General features: G+C 36.9%; 1 pseudogene; it reads left to right on the forward strand.

Moving 5' to 3' along the window:
• The first annotated feature begins 1637 nt into the window (after positions 1-1637).
• Positions 1638-8419, forward strand: LOC113378974 (annotated as a pseudogene).
• The last annotated feature ends 10661 nt before the right edge of the window (positions 8420-19080 follow it).

A 19080-nucleotide genomic window follows, 5' to 3' on the forward strand; every position in this document is an offset into this window, starting at 1 on the left:
GGACATATCAAAAAGTGAATATCAAGGGTGCTTCGAAAATTGGAAAAAACGCTGGCATAAGTGTATTATATCTGGGGGGGACTACTTTGAAGGGGACCACATTAATGTAGACGAATAAATAAATATTTTTTTGAAAAAACGAAAATTACGAAAACTATATGTATATATACATACATACATATATATATATATATATATATATATATATATATAAGGCCGGTCCTTAATACGGACATTTTAGAATTTTCATGCTCCCAAGGGCTCAAATGGTTCCAAATTGATAAAAAACAATTCTCTGAAAGTTTTAGCTCTTAATATTAACTTTTAGATAGAGCGCAATTCAATCAAAGTTTTGTATGAAAATAGCATAAAAAAATTTCAAAAATTTTGCAGAGCGTCGAATTTTCAATAAAAAATGACACGAATTTTCACTTTTAATTAATTTGTCGCTAAGTTATACTTAATTTTTTTTTTAATTTTCAAAATTTTTACATCAATTTAAAACATTTAAAAAATGTGAAATGACATTTGTCAATATCCAACTTAGGTTATAGGAAATTTTGAAAAGTAAATTTGAAATATAAGTATATAATTTTTATAAATTTCAAAAAAAATTGACAGAAAATGGCCAAAAAAAAACAAAACACTAAAATGTCAAATGTCAAAATTTATGGAAAATTCAACAAAAAAAGATTTATGATTTTTGAAAAAAAATTGACAGTTCGAAAAATATAATTCAAAAACATATACATATATAGATATGTCCAACATTTATATCCGAATTAGATGAAATGCTATATTCAAAATCACAATGTATAGTTTTAAATCTAATTAAAAATAAATGTTAACATGAAAAACAGTTTATCATTTGTCAATATTAATGAAAATAATTTTATAAATAGATTTACAATTTATAGTTATTTGATTAGCTTAACAAATCATTTCGGATACCAAAACTTCATCAAAACTTTATAGATCAGAGATCACAATAAAAAAGCGGCATATTGAATTTAAAATTAATCATAAACAAAAATTTGACATTTCACAAAAAAAAAATTTAACGACTTCAGTAGGAAACAAATAAATTAATTATTCCAAGTTATATTATAGGCAATATTGCCAAACAAATTATAGATACAAAACATTATTGTAAAATAAATACTATCATTTTTGACCAAAAAGGAAATATTTTGATATTTATAAATTTAGTGCATATTGGATATATGAAATTGACATTCACTATTTAAATTAAATGCAAATGTAAAATTTTTTTTCACATTAGTAAATTAAATTTTTTTGTTCGACGTTGAGACATATCTCGAATACTGAATACATTGATTCCGCCATGCTCCGTTAAGGCTTTTTCATGAGCATGGCAGAATCAATGTTAATATATATATATATATCCGAGCCAGTCCACTTTGCAACATCGGACATAACCGTTCGTTGACGTTCTGTGGGATTACGGCGGGTTGTGTGTCCTAGAGATTTTATATTCTTGCGACCCTCCCGATAACCGGAAACCCGAACTCTTCGTAATGCGGTTTCGTTCGGCAAATTTGGACGATTCAAAGGTTCCTCGTCGATTTTGTGTGCGCTTGCTTACTAACGTTTGCGAGCACATCATAATCATAATACGACCTCAGAGCAGATGAGATCACCCGCTGAATTTAAGCATATTACTAAGCGGTGGAAAAGAAACTAACTAGGATTCCGTTAGTAGCGGCGAGCAAACAGGGAAGAGCCCAGCACTAAATCCCGCGGCCGGAGACGGACGCTGGGAAATGTAGTGTTAGGGAGGATCCGACTATCTCGGTGCGTTGCGGCGAGTTCAAGTCTATCTTGAATGGGGACATTTACCCATTATCGTTATCTTCCATTTATTGGCATGCGATTGACCGGGATTCGTCCTGCTATGCGCCGCCTGTTTATGCGTTAGGCGGCGTTGGCATGCACTTCTCTTTCAGTAGGACGTCGCGACCCATTTGGTCGATCTACGACCGCGGCGGTAGCCTGTCACGAATTTATTCGCGCCAGACCCCGCGTGCTCCGGTTGACTGCCAGACGGTATAAATGATATGGTATAGGGTCGCTTTTAAGCGTTCAGCCAGTTGCAAGCACGGACGGTTATTGGCCGTCGGACCTAGTCCGGCATCGACGCCGCCTCGAGCTGTTAGCTACCGTGTTCTCGGAAGGACTCTATTACCGGTCAGCGATGCTATTGCTGTGGGTACGTTCGGGACCCGTCTTGAAACACGGACCAAGGAGTCTAGCATGTGCGCGAGTCATTGGGAAATACAAAACCTAAAGGCGCAATGCACGTAAAGGTTTGCTTAAGTAAACTGAGGGATGATGGACCGCATCTACGGATGCGTGCTTGCAATCCCGAGGCGTCTCACTCTCATTGCGAGAAGAGACGCACTCAGAGAGTACACGCTAGGATCCGAAAGATGGTGAACTATGCCCGGTGAAGTCAAAGTCAGGGAAAACCCTGATAAAGGACCGTAGCGATTCTGACGTGCAAATCGATCGTCGGAACTGGGTATAGGGGCAAAAGACTAATCGAACTTTCTTCTCAAACTTTAAATGGGTGAGATCTCTGGCTTGCTTGAATAGCGAAGCCAGAGATTTGGATCAGAGTGCCTAGTGGGCCACTTTTGGTAAGCAGAACTGGCGCTGTGGGATGAACCAAACGCCGAGTTAAGGCGCCTAAACGACGCTAATGGGATACCGGACACCCATGAAAGGCGTTGGTTGCTTAAGACAGCAGGACGGTAGCCATGGAAGTTGGAATCCGCTAAGGAGTGTGTAACAACACACCCGCCAAAGCAACTAGCCCTGAAAATAGATGGCGCTGAAGCGTCGTGCCTATACTCGCCCGCCAGGGTATGAGAAACGTTCATAATAGTTCGTTTTGACGCCCTGGTGAGTAGGAGGGTCGCGGTGGTGTGCACAGAAGGGTTTGGGCGTAAGCCTGCCTGGAGCCGCCATCGGTGCAGATCTTGGTGGTAGTAGCAAATATTCCAGCGAGGCCCTGGAGTACTGACGTGGAGAAGGGTTTCGTGTGAACAGCCGTTGCACACGAGTCAGTCGATCCTAAGCCCCAGGAGAAATCCTATGTTGATGTTGGTGTATTTTATTTTGAATAAAATTTCACACCCATCGGGCGAAATGGAATCCGGTTCCTATTCCGGAACCCGGCAGCGGAACCGTTTACAAGTCGGGCCCTCGCAAGAGAGTTCGTCGGGGTAATCCAAAATGACCTGGAGACGCCGTCGGGAAATACGGGGAGAGTTTTCTTTTCTGTATGAGCGTTCGAGTTCCCTGGAATCCTCTAGAAGGGAGACAGAGTTTGAAACGCGAAGAGCACCGCTGTTGCGGCAGTGTCCGTATCTTCCCCTCGAACCTTGAAAATCCAGGAGAGGGCCACGGTAGGTGTCGCGCCGGTTCGTACCCATATCCGCAGCAGGTCTCCAAGGAGAAGAGCCTGTAGTCGATAGATAAATTGTAGGTAAGGGAAGTCGGCAAATTGGATCCGTAACTTCGGGATGAGGATTGGCTCTGAGGATCGGGGCGTGCCGGGCTTGGTCGGGTGGCGGGCGTAGGCCGATGTGCCGGGCCTGGGCGAGGTGAAATTGTCCTTGTGACTTAGATCCGAGCTCGGTCCCGTGTCTAGGCCCCCCGCAGATCTTTCTTGCAGCGAGGTTTCTGTGCCGGCTTCGGCCGGTCAGTCGTAGTCTTCAGCCGCCATTCAACGATCAGCTCAGAACTGGCACGGACTAGGGGAATCCGACTGTCTAATTAAAACAAAGCATAGCGATGGCCCTAGCGGATGTTGACGCAATGTGATTTCTGCCCAGTGCTCTGAATGTCAACGTAAAGAAGTTCAAGCAAGCACGGGTAAACGGCGGGAGTAACTATGACTCTCTTAAGTGGTGGAAGTGGTTGTGGTTCTTCGGGACCACAGCTGGCAAGTGGCCTTCCTCCTCGTGGGTCCCATCATGAGTACCCCTCCGGGGGGAAACCAAGGGCCACCTTCTGCGAAATTTGGGCTTAGGGGCTGCCAACCCTTTCGCCTGTAACTCAATCGGTGCAACTTCAAACAATAAGCATCGGAACAATAATGAAAATTTAGAATTAAATTTGGGTGAATACCCCCACCGATAAATATAGAAGGTCATAAATGTCAATTTCCTACACGTAACAAATATTTTGCAACTGTAGTAGGTCAAGGAGTTCATAAACAGAAAACACACAAAGAATGGTATGATGAAGAACTCGCCAAAATAGTACCAAAGAAAGCAAGGTGGACGGAAGAGAAGCAGAAAATGATGGCCAAAGAGGAGGCCCTCTTAATAAGGCAAGGTGTGGGTCAAATAAATAAGGCTCTCCTCGCAGTAACACCAGGGCGGACGCTGGAAGCTATCGAAGGCCAAAGGCGATCCCCCAAATATAAAGGCCAGGTCGCAGTGTTTCTCGCTATGCCTGTGGACCAAAATACCTACAATGCATGCCCTCCAACCACTAATGATACCTCCAAACATGAGCTAGCTAATGCATTTAAGACGGGTGCAGGACAGGATGCACCGGAAAGTCACCGGAAAAAATAGAAAGCAATGTGACTAAATATCTGAAAGCCACCTTTCCAATTAAAAGAAAAGTAAAGCCTCAATCTAACAAATTAGGTAATGCACCAATAATAAGTAAAAGACAGCATATAAGAACACCCAAAAGTATTGGGCTAAGAACCCTAGTAAATGTATATCCTATTTACTAGACAACAAAACGACGATTGTCATGCCTCCATCTGATGTAATGGTGCAATACTGGCAAAACCTATTAACGTGCTCGTCCTCCGAAACACCAAGCACTGATGAAGCGAGAACTGACGATCTCTCGCATTTATGGAGTCCAATTACACCCCAGGAAGTTAAAGATTCGCTTCCAGCAAGGAATTCGGCTCCTGGGCCCTATGGCATATCAGTAAACCTGCTAAGGTCGATGCCCATAAACTTATTGGTAAACCTATTTAATATTTATATATATGGGTCGTGTTCCTGATTCAATGACTGAATCCTATACTTCTTTGATAACTAAAAAGGACAACGCGGAAAACCCAGGAGATTACAGACCAATAACAGTTTCATCGGTCCTTACAAGAACTTTAAATAAAGTACTCGCTAGGCGACTGCTTAGTGGAGTAAAGATCGATGAGAGACAGAAAGCTTTCCAAGCTGTTGACGGGTGCGCATATAACATCTTTGCGCTTGACCAGTTGCTAAGGTACCACAGGCAAAATAATAAACCACTCTATTTAGCTTCTATAGACGTTGCAAAGGCATTTGATTCGATCTCCCATAGAGCTCTGACCGATACACTAAAATATTGTAATTTGGCACAATCATTTGTCAACTATGTTAGTGATCTATATAGAACGTGATGGACCAGACTCCGGTTTGGCCGCTTCACCTCGGGTTCCATTAGTCCGAGGTGCGGTGTCAAGCAGATAGATCCTCTGTCTCCGGTCCTCTTTAACATGATCATGAACAGGATGATTGAAAGAACCCCACGAGAGATCGGGGTCACTGTTGACGGATGCTTCTACAATATTCTTGCCTTTGCCGACGACCTAGTTTTGGTAGCATAGTCGGTCGGAGGTTTGCAAAAGCTATTAGATCATGCCGGTCAATACATGTCTAACTGTGGCTTAATTATAAATAATAACAAATCATTTACAGTCACGATCAAGAACGTGCCGCACGTCAAAAAGTCGATTATAGATAAAACAACTACATTTAGCTGCAACTGTCAAACATTACCCGCACTCACAAGAGTGGACAGCTGGAGCTACCTTGGTGTCCAGTTCAATCCCGAAGGTGCAAACCTAGGGAACATGAGATATCAATTATCATTGATAAATTAACTAAGGCACCGTTAAAACCTCAACAAAGACTTTTTGCACTATGAACTGTAGGCATACCCAGAATACTCCACCAACCAGTATTGGGTCATGCAAAAATCGGGTACCTCAAAACGCTGGACGGATTGATAAGAAAGGCCATAAGATCATGGCTAAGACTACCCAATGATGTAACATTAGCGTACCTTTATGCCCACTGTAAAGAGGGCGGTTTATCAATTCCGTCCCATAGGTGGCTCGTACCCCTTCGACGTAAGAATAGAATCCAGAACTTGAACTCTACCGACTCAAGCCTCCACAAGCTCGAGATCGCAAAATGTGAGAAAATGCTACATGTTAACAACACCGTCATAGGCTCTCAAAAAGAGTTGGATGAGAAATGAGCCCGCACACTTCATAAGTCAGTGAACAGAAACCCACTTAAACACTCACTCAAAACACCATCCCAACATCGATGGATTACAGAGGGCAACAAACTTCTCACAGGCAGAGACTTCGTAAACTGTGTAAAATTCAGAATAAACGCGATGCCCACAAGGTCACGTACAACGAGAGGAAAAATGAAGGACAGATACTGCAGGGCAGGTTGTAATGCCTTGGAGACACTGGATCATGTACTCCAAACTTGTCACAGAAGCCATCGCCAACGCATTGAACGCCACAATGCAGTAACCAACTATGTTAAGAGGGCACTAGACAAGTCTCACGCAAAAGTAGATCTTGAGCCATCCTTCAAAACAACCGAAGGAACTAGGAAACCTGACCTAATAGCGGCACATGACGGAAAGGTCATAGTATTAGACACCCAAATAGTCGGAAGCTCTGCTGACTTGGCAGCTTTACATAAGAGGAAGATAGATTATTACAAGCCGCTGGTAGACATGATAAGGACAAGGTATAATGCAACTGAGGTAAACTTCAACACGATAACCCTTAACATCAGGGGTGTTCGGTATGTAAAATCGGCAGAGTTCTTAACATGAAATAAAATACTTGAAAAGGACGAGCTCAAAATTGTCTCAACCAGAGTTATCATCGGAGTACTGAACGGGTTCGCAAAATGGTCAAGAACAACGACAGTTAAAAAGAAAAGACAGGAAATTGGATGACCAAATATATTAATGCGTGCTGCCTGCGCCACCATCCTCCAGGCACAAAACTAGGAGTTAGGTATAGTAGGTATTGCCTTCGGGCCAAGTGCCACACTACCTGGTCAAACTGGCGACCGGTGTGCGTAAACTGCATGCCCCTCCTAGTCAAAAAAAAAGCCAAATGCCTCGTCATCTAACTAGTGACACGCATGAATGGATTAACGAGATTCCCACTGTCCCTATCTACTTTCTAGCGAAACCACTGCCAAGGGAACGGGCTTGGAAAAATTAGCGGGGAAAGAAGACCCTGTTGATCTTGACTCTAATCTGGCATTGTAAGTAGACATGAAAGGTGTAGCATAAGTGGGAGATAGTAATATCGTCGGTGAAATACCACTACTTTCATCGTTTCTTTACTTACTCGATTGGGCGGAAAGCGTGCGTCGAAAACTTGCGTTCCGACTGTCACGGTTTTCTAGAGCCAAGCGCATAAGAGTGGTGTGAGGCATTGCTCCGATCGCCAACAATACTCTAGCGTGATCCGATTCGAGGAAACTGCTAGGCGGGGAGTTTGACTGGGGCGGTACATCTGTCAAATAATAACGCAGGTGTCCTAAGGCCAGCTCAGCGAGGACAGAAACCTCGCGTAGAGCAAAAGGGCAAATGCTGGCTTGATCCCGTTGTTCAGTGTGCACAGGGACTGCGAAAGCATGGCCTATCGATACCTTTGGCTTGAAGAGTTTTTAGCAAGACGTGTCAGAAAAGTTACCACAGGGATAACTGGCTTGTGGCAGCCAAGCGTTCATAGCGACGTTGCTTTTTGATCTTTCGATGTCGGCTCTTCCTATCATTGCGAAGCAGAATTCGCCAAGCGTTGGATTGTTCACCCACAAATAGGCAACGAGAGCTGGGTTTAGACCGTCGTGAGACAGGTTAGTTTTACCCTACTGATGAATCGTCGTTGCGATAGTAATCCTGCTCAGTACGAGAGGAACCGCAGGTTTGGACACTTGGTTCACGCACTCGGTCGAGCGGCCGGTGGTGCAAAGCTACCATCCGTGGGATTATGCCTGAACGCCTCTAAGGCCGTATCCTTTCTAGACAAAGTAAGAAACGATATCTCTAGGAGTCTCGTGTGTCGAAAGGCTCAATACAATGTGATTTATTAGGTATTCGGCACACGCCGTTTATAGCACGAGCCATTTTTAGCCGAATGAGGCGCTGGACAGTGGCGGTATCCGTCCGTTATATCTGTCTTGCCTATAGCGGTCAATCATGGGTCACTAGTTCGATGTAGAGACTGGGAATCGTTTGTAAACGACTTAGGTACCTGGCGGGGTGTAGTACTCGGCAGAGCAGTTACCACGCTGCGATCCGTTGAGACTCAGCCCTTGGCTTGGGGATTCGTCATGTCGGCTTGACGTCACCCCATGCTATTAGAGCATAAGCCTTAAGCCGTCACATTTCAGCATGCCACAATCATTAGGCTTGACAGTCAAAAACTTGTACATGCTGTACATGTAACACTTCTTCGGTATCTACTTAGCTATTTTGTACAACGTGCGTAAGTCAGCACGTAAATCAAAACTTATCGACAAATTCCAATACTAAAAATATTCATTATTTCTTTCAATAACCACAATACCAAGAAAATAGTTATAAATATTTTGTAAGTTTACGAAATATATGTTTTTAAGATAAACTTTTCATATTTTTTATTATAAATATATGATATAATTCTTTAAATTTTAAATAAGGAGAATTTTTTTTTGCTAAATTTCTTGGAAATGCGTACAAGTTACCAATTAAATGAAATGCGTACAAGTTGTAATAAGCAAAGTACGTATAAGTTATTTATAATGCAAAATGCGTGCAAGTTGTCAATGTGTAAAATACGTGCAAGTTGTCAATTTGCAGAATACGTATAAGTTGTCAATGTGCAAAATACGTGCAAGTGGCTATTTTTATTCAATTTTTGTAATATACTCTAAATAATTAGTAACTTCCAACCTATAAATATTTCAATTCTTTTATAATAAAATATACAGTATATTTATTTCTGTTTTAACAAAATATTCAGTATTTATATATAATTTCAAACTACATCAAGTAGAGTTTTAGGGGATATTAGCGAGTAAGCCTAACCTAGAATCTTGCATCGAAACAGGTTAAAAACATTTTCCGGCTTTTTGAAATCAGTAACTTACGGGTACCTCAGACTACATCAAGTAAACTTTTAGGGGACATTAGCGAGTAAGCCTAACCTAGAATCTTGCATCAAAACAGGTTAAAAACATTTTCCGGCTTTTTGAAATCAGTAACTTACGGGTACCTCAGACCACATCAAGTAAACTTTTAGGGGACATTAGCGAGTAAGCCTAACCTAGAATCTTGCATCAAAACAGGTTAAAAACATTTTCCGGCTTTTTGAAATTGGTAACTTACGGGTACCTCAGACTACATTAAGTAAACTTTTAGGGGACATTAGCGAGTAAGCCTAACCTAGAATCTTGCATCGAAACAGGTTAAGAACATTTTCCGGCTTTTTGAAATCAGTAACTTACGGGTACCTCAGACTACATCAAGTAAACTTTTAGGAGACATTAGCGAGTAAGCCTAACCTTGAATCTTGCATCGAAACAGGTTAAAAACATTTTCCAGCTTTTTGAAATCAGTTACTTACGGGTACCTCAGACTACATCAAGTAAACTTTTAGGGGACATTAGCGAGTAAGCCTAACCTAGAATATTGCATAGAAACAGGTTAAAAACATTTTTCGGCTTTTTGAAATCAGTAACTGACGGGTACCTCAGACTACATCAAGTAAACTTTTAGAGGTCATTAGCGAGTAAGCCAAACCTAGAATCTTGCATCGAAACAGGTTAAAAACATTTTCCGGCTTTTTGAAATCAGTAACTTACAGGAACCTCAGACTACATCAAGTAAACTTTTAGGGGACATTAGCTAGTAAGCTTAACCTAGAATCTTGCATCGAAACAGGTCAAACTACTTTTGTAGAAAAATATTGTTTTTGGGTTTTTAAGAATGACATATATTTATTCTATTATTTATTTACATGACATGGTTTAAATACAGCATTTTTATTACTTTAAGTTATATTTTTATTTAAAATAAAATATTCTTACATTTAGCTAATACAATTTAAATAAATTAATATCTGAAATCTTGCTTGCTTTCCAGTCGAGGATGCTTTTCACGAGATAGTAGTGTCGCTGTCATAACACCTTCGCGATTTTGCTCTAATACGCGTTTTGATACATTAGCCAGTAATTGAACATGTCTCTCAGTTCCCTGAATGTGGAACGGAATTTTGGGGTCACGCCATGGACACTCATTGCTTTGTAGATATTGTACTAGATGTTTATGAGGAATATTTAGCGTAAAGGCTGGTTCGGATATATTTGAATAATCATCCATATCTATCATATTAGTATAGTCGGTGCATTCGAAATTTATTTCGGGTGTTTTGTAATCTCTCAATTGCGTCAGGTCTTCCACATTATTACGGTAACATAAGATTTTTCTTATAGCTGAATCTCGTATTTCCTTTTTATTATCAAACAACTGAATCTCGTATTTCCTTTTTATTATTGCTAATAAAATATTTTCCGAGTGAGCATAGTATGCGTTTTCTTTAGCAACATTGTTCACAATTTGTCTTAAATTCGAGTCTAAATATTGCGCCCAGCTAATAAATTTATAAAATAATATACTACCATACACCACAGAGTTGTAATATTTAATGTTAAAGTACTTTGGAATATATACTTTCATTGTGTAGTTTGCCAGAATTTTCAAATTTTTGGATGGCTTAGTAGTAGTTACATATAACCGAAGTAACCTGCTAGCCTTCGTGTGCCAACGGGAATGTGCTATTGGCCCTGGTTTCATGTTAGCTAAGTCTGTCGATACTTCTCCAGAAGCAACTGCTTAAGCTATTTTTATTAAATAACTTGAATCAGTTGTCGATTCAGCAGGACTTATATCAGCCAAATTTTCAAGTGGGATTGTTTCAAAGTCTTTTACCGGCTGGAAGTATATAAGAAACAATAAATTATATTGAATTTGAACATAGGGTATTAAAAATAATAAATATGTTATAACTCACCAGTATATTTTCGCATGTTTCAATTTGTTTGCTTAATATTCCAGTTTTTGTTCGTGGTCCAGTGGTCAATTATTTTTCCAAATAGTTAAATAAATGGCGAAGTGGAAGTTCGTTAAAGTGGAGAAGACACACAAACCAATGCAGTGGCCTGTTTAACTGAATTTCAAATCGACATAAAATCCCATTTTTACGCCTGTATTTTCTAGTTCCCCATCGCAACATATGCCTATCAAAGAATCGAGAGCTATTCCTTTATCGGCAAAAAACTCGTTCAATTTGATTACTTTACTTTCCGAATCTTCATTTTCCAATTTTGTGTAACCCAACAATTGGCAATTCGGTTCCTTTAAAATAACTAAATGCGCTTCTTTAATCATTCGTGGGTGAAACTTCTTATCGATTTTATCCATGGTAATAAAATCATTTTTCGGCCGTCGAATGAAAATGCTATTAATTCAGAAGAATTATATCGTTTGTGTAGAGCTTGCCTATTTTTCTGCCTCTCACGAACGCTTTTATTTTTATCCATAATGACAGGATTGCCCCAATCATCCATTACGCCCAGGTCATGCAGGATTGCTGTCACCACGCCAGAACCAACTCTATCAGAAATTGCAAATCTGTCGCACATTAATGCATAGCTTGGAGCCTTATATCTTCGACTATATGGTCCACGTTTTATATGAGAAGTATTTTGTAAACTTTCCGAACTGCTTTTAAAATCAAAACCAACATCTGGAGTATATATCTCACCTGGAGTAATATTGCTAGTCATTGTAGATGCTGATACTTCATCTTCAATTTTGATAATATATTCTGGTATCGTAGATTTCCTCTCATTATGTTGATCCATCATAAATGCTTGTTAATGTTCTGGGATCAGTCCGCAAGAACACAGTATTCTTCGCAAATCGCATTTGCATTTTCCAATATAAAATAATTCTTTCGTGGATTCTACAAACTCCTGAAATGATGCTTGGGTAGACTTGCTTTTATATGTACTTTTATATTTATCAATCAATCGGTTCAATTTTCTAGCAATACTTCGTTTCTCCATAATTGGAATATCAATTTTTTCCCACGTCTGAATCAATTTCGTTACCACATTTGGAGTAAATGTTTTATATGAAAACATTTTTATTTGTTTTTTTTATTTTTCCGCCAAATAAAAATAATACCTGATAACTTTCATAATTGTCGGAAGATTCACTCCTGTAAATTCTTCTGCTGGTCCAAATGTAATTTGATCATGCGAGCGCATATGATTCAAATTACACTGCAAATGTTGTTGTGTGAATCAAAACACAAAAACATATTAAATACCATGAAAAAGCGCTTCTTTATACACATAAGGAAGTGGTAATACATAAAGGATGTTTATTAACACGGCGATCGTTTTAATTATCGCTCTTTTTTGTCGTATAAGACTAATGTTCGTCATCAGGCGTGTTAAGAAAGATGCATGCGGCGTGTTAATAGTTCACCAGATCGAAATGTTTCTATCAGTTATTTATAATCCAATTTAAAAATCATGTATTTAGATGATAGCAAACATTTATTTCTCACAAATGCAATTTTAAGATACAAAAAATTATTTCTGTGCATGGAATTATGAAAAGAAATTATTATATTAGCAATTTTGATAGTAACACATAAATAAATAAATGAATAAATAAATAAATCAATTTATTATCATTTTCAACCATAATATTCTACATGTTCATGATAAAACAAAGAGACATATTGTTTATTCATTACACTAAATAAAGACAAATCATGAGGAAAAATTAATTCTTCAATATCAATGACAGATTTATCATTGTTTTCTGAAAGAATTACATGATATGAATTCAATTTTGCTTCATAAAATTGTGTGGATAACAATGTTATCAAAAGCAACTTTTTACCATTACAGATAAAAATATTTTCTATTAAGCCAAAAACTGGGATTGTATTGTCAGAACACTCTAATAACACAATACTTCCGATTGAATATGTAGTTCCATAAACGTTGATTTTTGGTGTTTGGAGCAACAAGCATATAGGTCGTTCTTGTTCTATTATGAAACTATTAAAAAGATCAGCATGTTGAATATTAATCAGTTGTACTGTTTTTCCGGGAGCCACAGTATCACCTCTGTACAAAAATTTTTTACTGAATGTTCGAGGAAATGCATTAAGTCTTGAACGTAAGCGAGCTTGATGTCTATAAGCCAGTGTAATAGGTATATTTTTAAAATTGCGCACAACTGCCATCACACTTTTAAAATAACCATGAGTGCCTTCGAAACGAAAGCACCATTGTTGTCTTGCAAATAATTTAATGTATCTCGGGATGTGTATTAGGTAATGGAACTTGGGCACTAATGTACATTCAGAATATAAATCTTTGAAATTCAAAATAAAGGTTTCAATCATAATTGCTAACAGGTCTATAGAAATTAACTTTATTTCATATGCGAGGCATAAATTTACTATTTGTAACATTCTAATATAGCAACAATTATGATCATACAAATCAAGATCATCTGATGGGATAATCCATTCACCAAGTATAAATGGCAAAGTATGTGCCAGTGACAATTATTGAGCTGCACTTTGACGTAGATTGCGTGTCAGTTCCAAATGATGGTAATCTATGAGAGCAGGTCTATCCCTTTTGAATTGTTTGTAATCAAAATGAGACAGTTTCTCATTTAGTGCATCTAATGTAAATATTTGTCGAATCTTGATACAATACATTAGGTATAATCTGATCGTAATTTCCAATGGTCCTTCAATTAAAACATGCATTGAGTCTTAAAGTAATCAAGTTGTTATATCAAAATATTCTATATCCATTAAAGGACTTTTACGATTAATGCCATAATACTTTTTCCAAAATGCTTTGGCTGCTGGAATTAATGATTCATCATAAATGGTATTTATGTTATCTTGATGAGTCCTGTTAATACGTTGAACAAAATATTGATCTAGAAATCGAGATTTCCAGGACTTGTTAGTTGCTGTACAAGATCTACGAAGCCGATATGCAGCAGTTGATTCTTTAAATCCGCCTAGTACTGCCGAAGCGGGCGTATCCCCAGCACAAAATAATAAAGATCCTTTATATGTTTTTAATTCTCCTTTGCCAATGTCAATTTCAATTCCCTTTGTTTGTAAGATTTTAATATCGTCAATAAATGGTTTTAGAAGTTTATCTAGAGCACCGGGTTTCTTCAAATATTCAGTTTTAACTATGGCATATAGTTGAATTGAGTCCAATGATGATCGAAGTTTTGGTTGTAGATTACCCAGTGTCCAGTAAAACATTGACTGTCTATGAATTTTTGAATTGCCACCAGGGGGATTTGTCATACAAACATCATCATAATACAATATTATTGCTAAAGCACTTGCTTTATTTGAAAAATAAACATTATTACGATAATAAGATCCATCTAAAATGGTTTTCATAACTTGACCATGATTAGATGCTACACTTAAACTATTTCGTACTTCCTTGATTCATCAATAAATTTTTCAAATTATCTAATACAGATACAACTTGAGCGTTATATGTTATATTGCATATTCTTGGTAGTGCATTTTTTTCTTTTTCCATTCAAGGCCTTCACCAACAACTAGATTCATCGAAGAAACCATGTTAAACTTCCCAATGAGAACTCGGTCTAACTTAGCCTTTGTTTGAACATAAGAAAAAATTGATTTTGAAGGATATCCTTCTTTGAATATATTCACAATGTCATAAAATTTTACTTGATTAGTATTATTGTCTTTTTAACTTCCCGAAGGAGAAGTTTATGTTTTCATCAAAAAATTCGAATTGCTAATTTTATGTTTTCTCGACGTTTCAAGCCATTCTAAATCGAATGACACCAAATTTGGAAAAAGTATGTGTGTATGTGTGTGTGTGTGTATGTGTGTGTGTGCGTGTATGTGAACAAATTTTTTGCCGTAAATCGACGTTTTCTCAAAAACGGCTGGACCGATTCCAAAAATTTAAAAGCCATTCGATGTATCTCGATGAGGACTGTTGTTTGTCAGTTTTGTACGACGATCAGCCAAGCCGTTTCTTTATAAATCGTAGAAAACTGGAAAATTTTTTGTCTACGTTTTAGCCCGCAATTCTGAATCGATTTTGAAAATTCAAAAACCGTTCGAAAGATATTGATTGGGAGTCGTGCTGATTAGTTTTTGGTAGAGATCGGCCGGGCCGTTTTCTTGTAATAAAGTTTGAAAAAAAAAATCGACGATATTTATGATTATTTTTTTGACTGTACATACCATAGTCTTCTAGATCATACTAAAATATTACGACCCTACGACAACTGGTTCAGCTTTAAAAATTCGTCAAAGTTTGCAAAAATTGGTATCGTTTTTTTGGCATTTGTCAAAATTAGACTTTTGATCGACGTTTTCTTAAAAACGCTTGAACCGATTTTAGAAATTTAAAAGCCATTTGATGTATTTCAGTGAGGACTATCGTTTGTCAGTTTTGTGCGACGATCTGCCAAGCCATTTCTTTGCAATTTAAAAAAAAGTGTTAAACTTTTCGTCCACATTTAAGCTCATCTTACCAAACCGATTTTAAAAAATCAAAAACTGTTTGAAAGATAGTAGTTGAGAATGGTACTGATTAATTTTAGGTGAAAATCTACCGAGACGTTTTCTTGTAATTAACTGTTGAAAAACAAATTTAAGCTGATTTTTATGGATTTCTTTTTAGCGATATATAACCATGGTCTTATAGAACTTACTGAAATTACGGCCTTACGACAAATAGTTTGATTCTAAAAATTCGTCAAACTTTGCTAAAATTATTATCGTTTTTTCAAAGTAGGATTAATAAAGTATATTATTTACACTTTTTTTTTTGATTAATTCGATTATTTACACATATCGGGAAGTTCATGTAACTTGCCTCAAGGCTAAATACCAAACCAACTAGTTTTTCTCTAATTCTATTCTGTAAAATAAAAATATCAGTGCATAAATATGATAACTCTATATACATGAACTCATTATAATGTTCAACTTCATTATATTTATTTCTGTAATATAAAAATATCACTGCATAAATATAATAACTCTATATACATGAACTCATTATAATGTTCAACTTCATTATATTTAAATCATATCCAACATGTACTTGAATGTATAGAAAAAAACACATTACTTACTAATAAAATACTTGTATACATGTCGACTAAGTTTGTAACACCATCAATAATATTTCCTATTGCATTGCAGAAATATTACTATTTTCTCTGATGTTAATGATGAACTGTGCTGCATAAATCTCAAGACTGTCTTTCCCATCTTCAATAATAACTTCATCTCCATCTAGATTCGTATTATGATTTATTGAAAAAAAGTAATGGTTTGGATATTTATAATATTTTAAATCAATCAATAACGAACATATCTTCAATATCAGTAATATCATCCAAAACATCATTATCCACTTCCATTGGTTCATGATTGTTATGTTCATTTTCAGTACTATTAAATTCATTTAAATCTTCAACATTCAATTTGTGCTTTCTAAATACATGTTGACGAAATGATTTCCACTTTGTATAAGTTGATCCACATCCTCGCTTAGTACATTGAATTTTGAATTTTGGATCGTTTTTATGATGACGAATGACATGTGTCATTAACTGATTATGGGAAGCACCCAAATAATAACACATAGAGCACGTGAATATAAATTGATCGCGACGACTCATTTTAATTAATATTTAATTTTGTTACTAAATAAGTAGTATGATATTATAAATTCACAAGTATATTTAATTATTTGAAACAAATTGTTAGATATAAATACAGTAAGCACCGATACGCGACAGCGATATGTGGGCAAAATGCGTAATGCGTCTCGTTTTTTATGTATTGTCTACTCTCTCTAACAAAATGAAGATAAACCAGAGCGCTATAGTAGCGACATTCTGGCCGTGCAAACTGCTAGCCTATACTGTATATGCATGCAATTGCAATCACGTGATATCTCAAAGTGTACTTTTTTGGAGCCGGCATTTTCGTTTCGTGAAATATTTTGATATCTGCGTTTGTGATAATCCGAACTAACTGCGCATAAAAATGGAGAAGAAAGTTTATTGTGTAATAGAAAAGAGATGCAAATGTGTTAAGTTTATAGTACGAGCAAGTATCTGACGTTGATATGATTCGACGTTGTCTGGATGAAGCGCGCAAAACAGACCCCATATTGCATAGAATGATGGTGAATAAACATGTAGTTCTGCAAAAAAAAGATATTGATCGTGACAATCAATTGTGTGACATTGAAGAAGATGAGATTGTGGAGAATAAAAGTGATGTTCACGTCGCCTTAATTTCCTTTGATGAACCTATTGCTCCAAACTACATGCCTTCATATCCATCGAGCAATAACGACGGCCATGACATTTTTGAAGAAACTGTAGATTTGACGAAAGCAGATGTTATTTTTATGAATAACACAAACAGAGCTGAAATTGTTGAAAAGGTTTGTGTATTTTTTGTACGTAAAAAAACTATCAAACGTTAATAATTTTTTTTTAGAATTTATTATCAGCTCAGAAAGTAAGAGATTTACAGGAATCAGGACCAAGCACTGCTAACGAACCTGCGTTCACTGAAAGAATGTCATTGGCTAGTCGAAGAAATTCTATCAATCCATTCGTATCATTACCTTCGCTAACAATAGATTTGAAAAAAAGAATTGAAGAAGATGGAATCACTCCACGAAATAGAAATTTTTTTATAGCACATTGGGGTTCATACCTTTGGCATGTAACAGATGGATGTCCGAAACCGATTGATTATTACAATATCAGCATGAAGATAATAGAAACTTTCCCCGTCTTACAATTTGGTGATAACAAATGCGTAAGTACATAAATTGTCAATTAAAATAGAATATAATAAAAATTATCTTATTTGAAATTGAACAGAATTTGGTTCGGCTCTTATTAATCACATGGGTTAGAAATCACAGACGGAATTTAAAAAATGCTGCACGAAATGAGGAGTTGAATCGAATGCGATTGCAGGAAGCTACATCACCTATGGAACATGCAAACCTTATATTATCAGTATCGTAAGTTGCAATTTTTTACTTTAATCATGATCTATCAATTTAGGAAATATATGCAATTCTTCAATATTTATATTGTTACATTCATCACATTACATATTACATATCATTACATTCATTCATTAATCCTCCTAAACTATAATTCGGATTTTCATGAATCTTCTTGAAGTTTGTTCGGGAAATTTTCTAGAATGTTTTGATTCATAGAAATATAGTTAGATTGTAAAAATAAATAGAAAAAATTACAAAAAAACGCTTATCATTGTTTGACCTTTAAAATATTTAAGGCATGGTTTGACATTAAAAACAAATGACAACTGTCATTTGCCAAACATTTCTATTCACTTATAGGCTAAGGCAATATTAAAATATAATAAATTCATGAATAAAAATAAATAAAATGTAATATAATAATTAAAAATAAATAATAATTAAAATAATATAAGATGCAAATAATATAACATGCATCTAACAGTCTGCGCATGCGGCTGACGCGCACGGCGAATCGTGTTCTCAACGTACGCGTGGTTTGCTTTTGCTTGCAATAATTTTGTTTGCGCACTTTGCGAACAGATTCGCCGTACGAATTCGTGCAAAGGAGACGAGCCATAAGTGATCGCGCTCAAAAATATTCAATTTGCGGTCGTTTTGCCTTACTATACTAAGTTACAATACAAAAAAGTTTCATTGTGTCAAAAATTCATATGTTTGTCATTGGGTACGGAATATTTACTCAATAGAGCGCTTTCGGTCTGAACTTTTTTTACTGTTTTCCAATTCGTTTGGAATTTTGGAACTAGGTTCATCTTACTCTTCAGAAGTGAAAACAATTTAG

This window comes from Ctenocephalides felis, unplaced genomic scaffold, assembly GCF_003426905.1.
Source record: "Ctenocephalides felis isolate EL2017-DRISC unplaced genomic scaffold, ASM342690v1 CF-g0.4_SCAFFOLD_01886, whole genome shotgun sequence".
NCBI classification, from domain to species: Eukaryota; Metazoa; Arthropoda; class Insecta; order Siphonaptera; family Pulicidae; genus Ctenocephalides; species Ctenocephalides felis.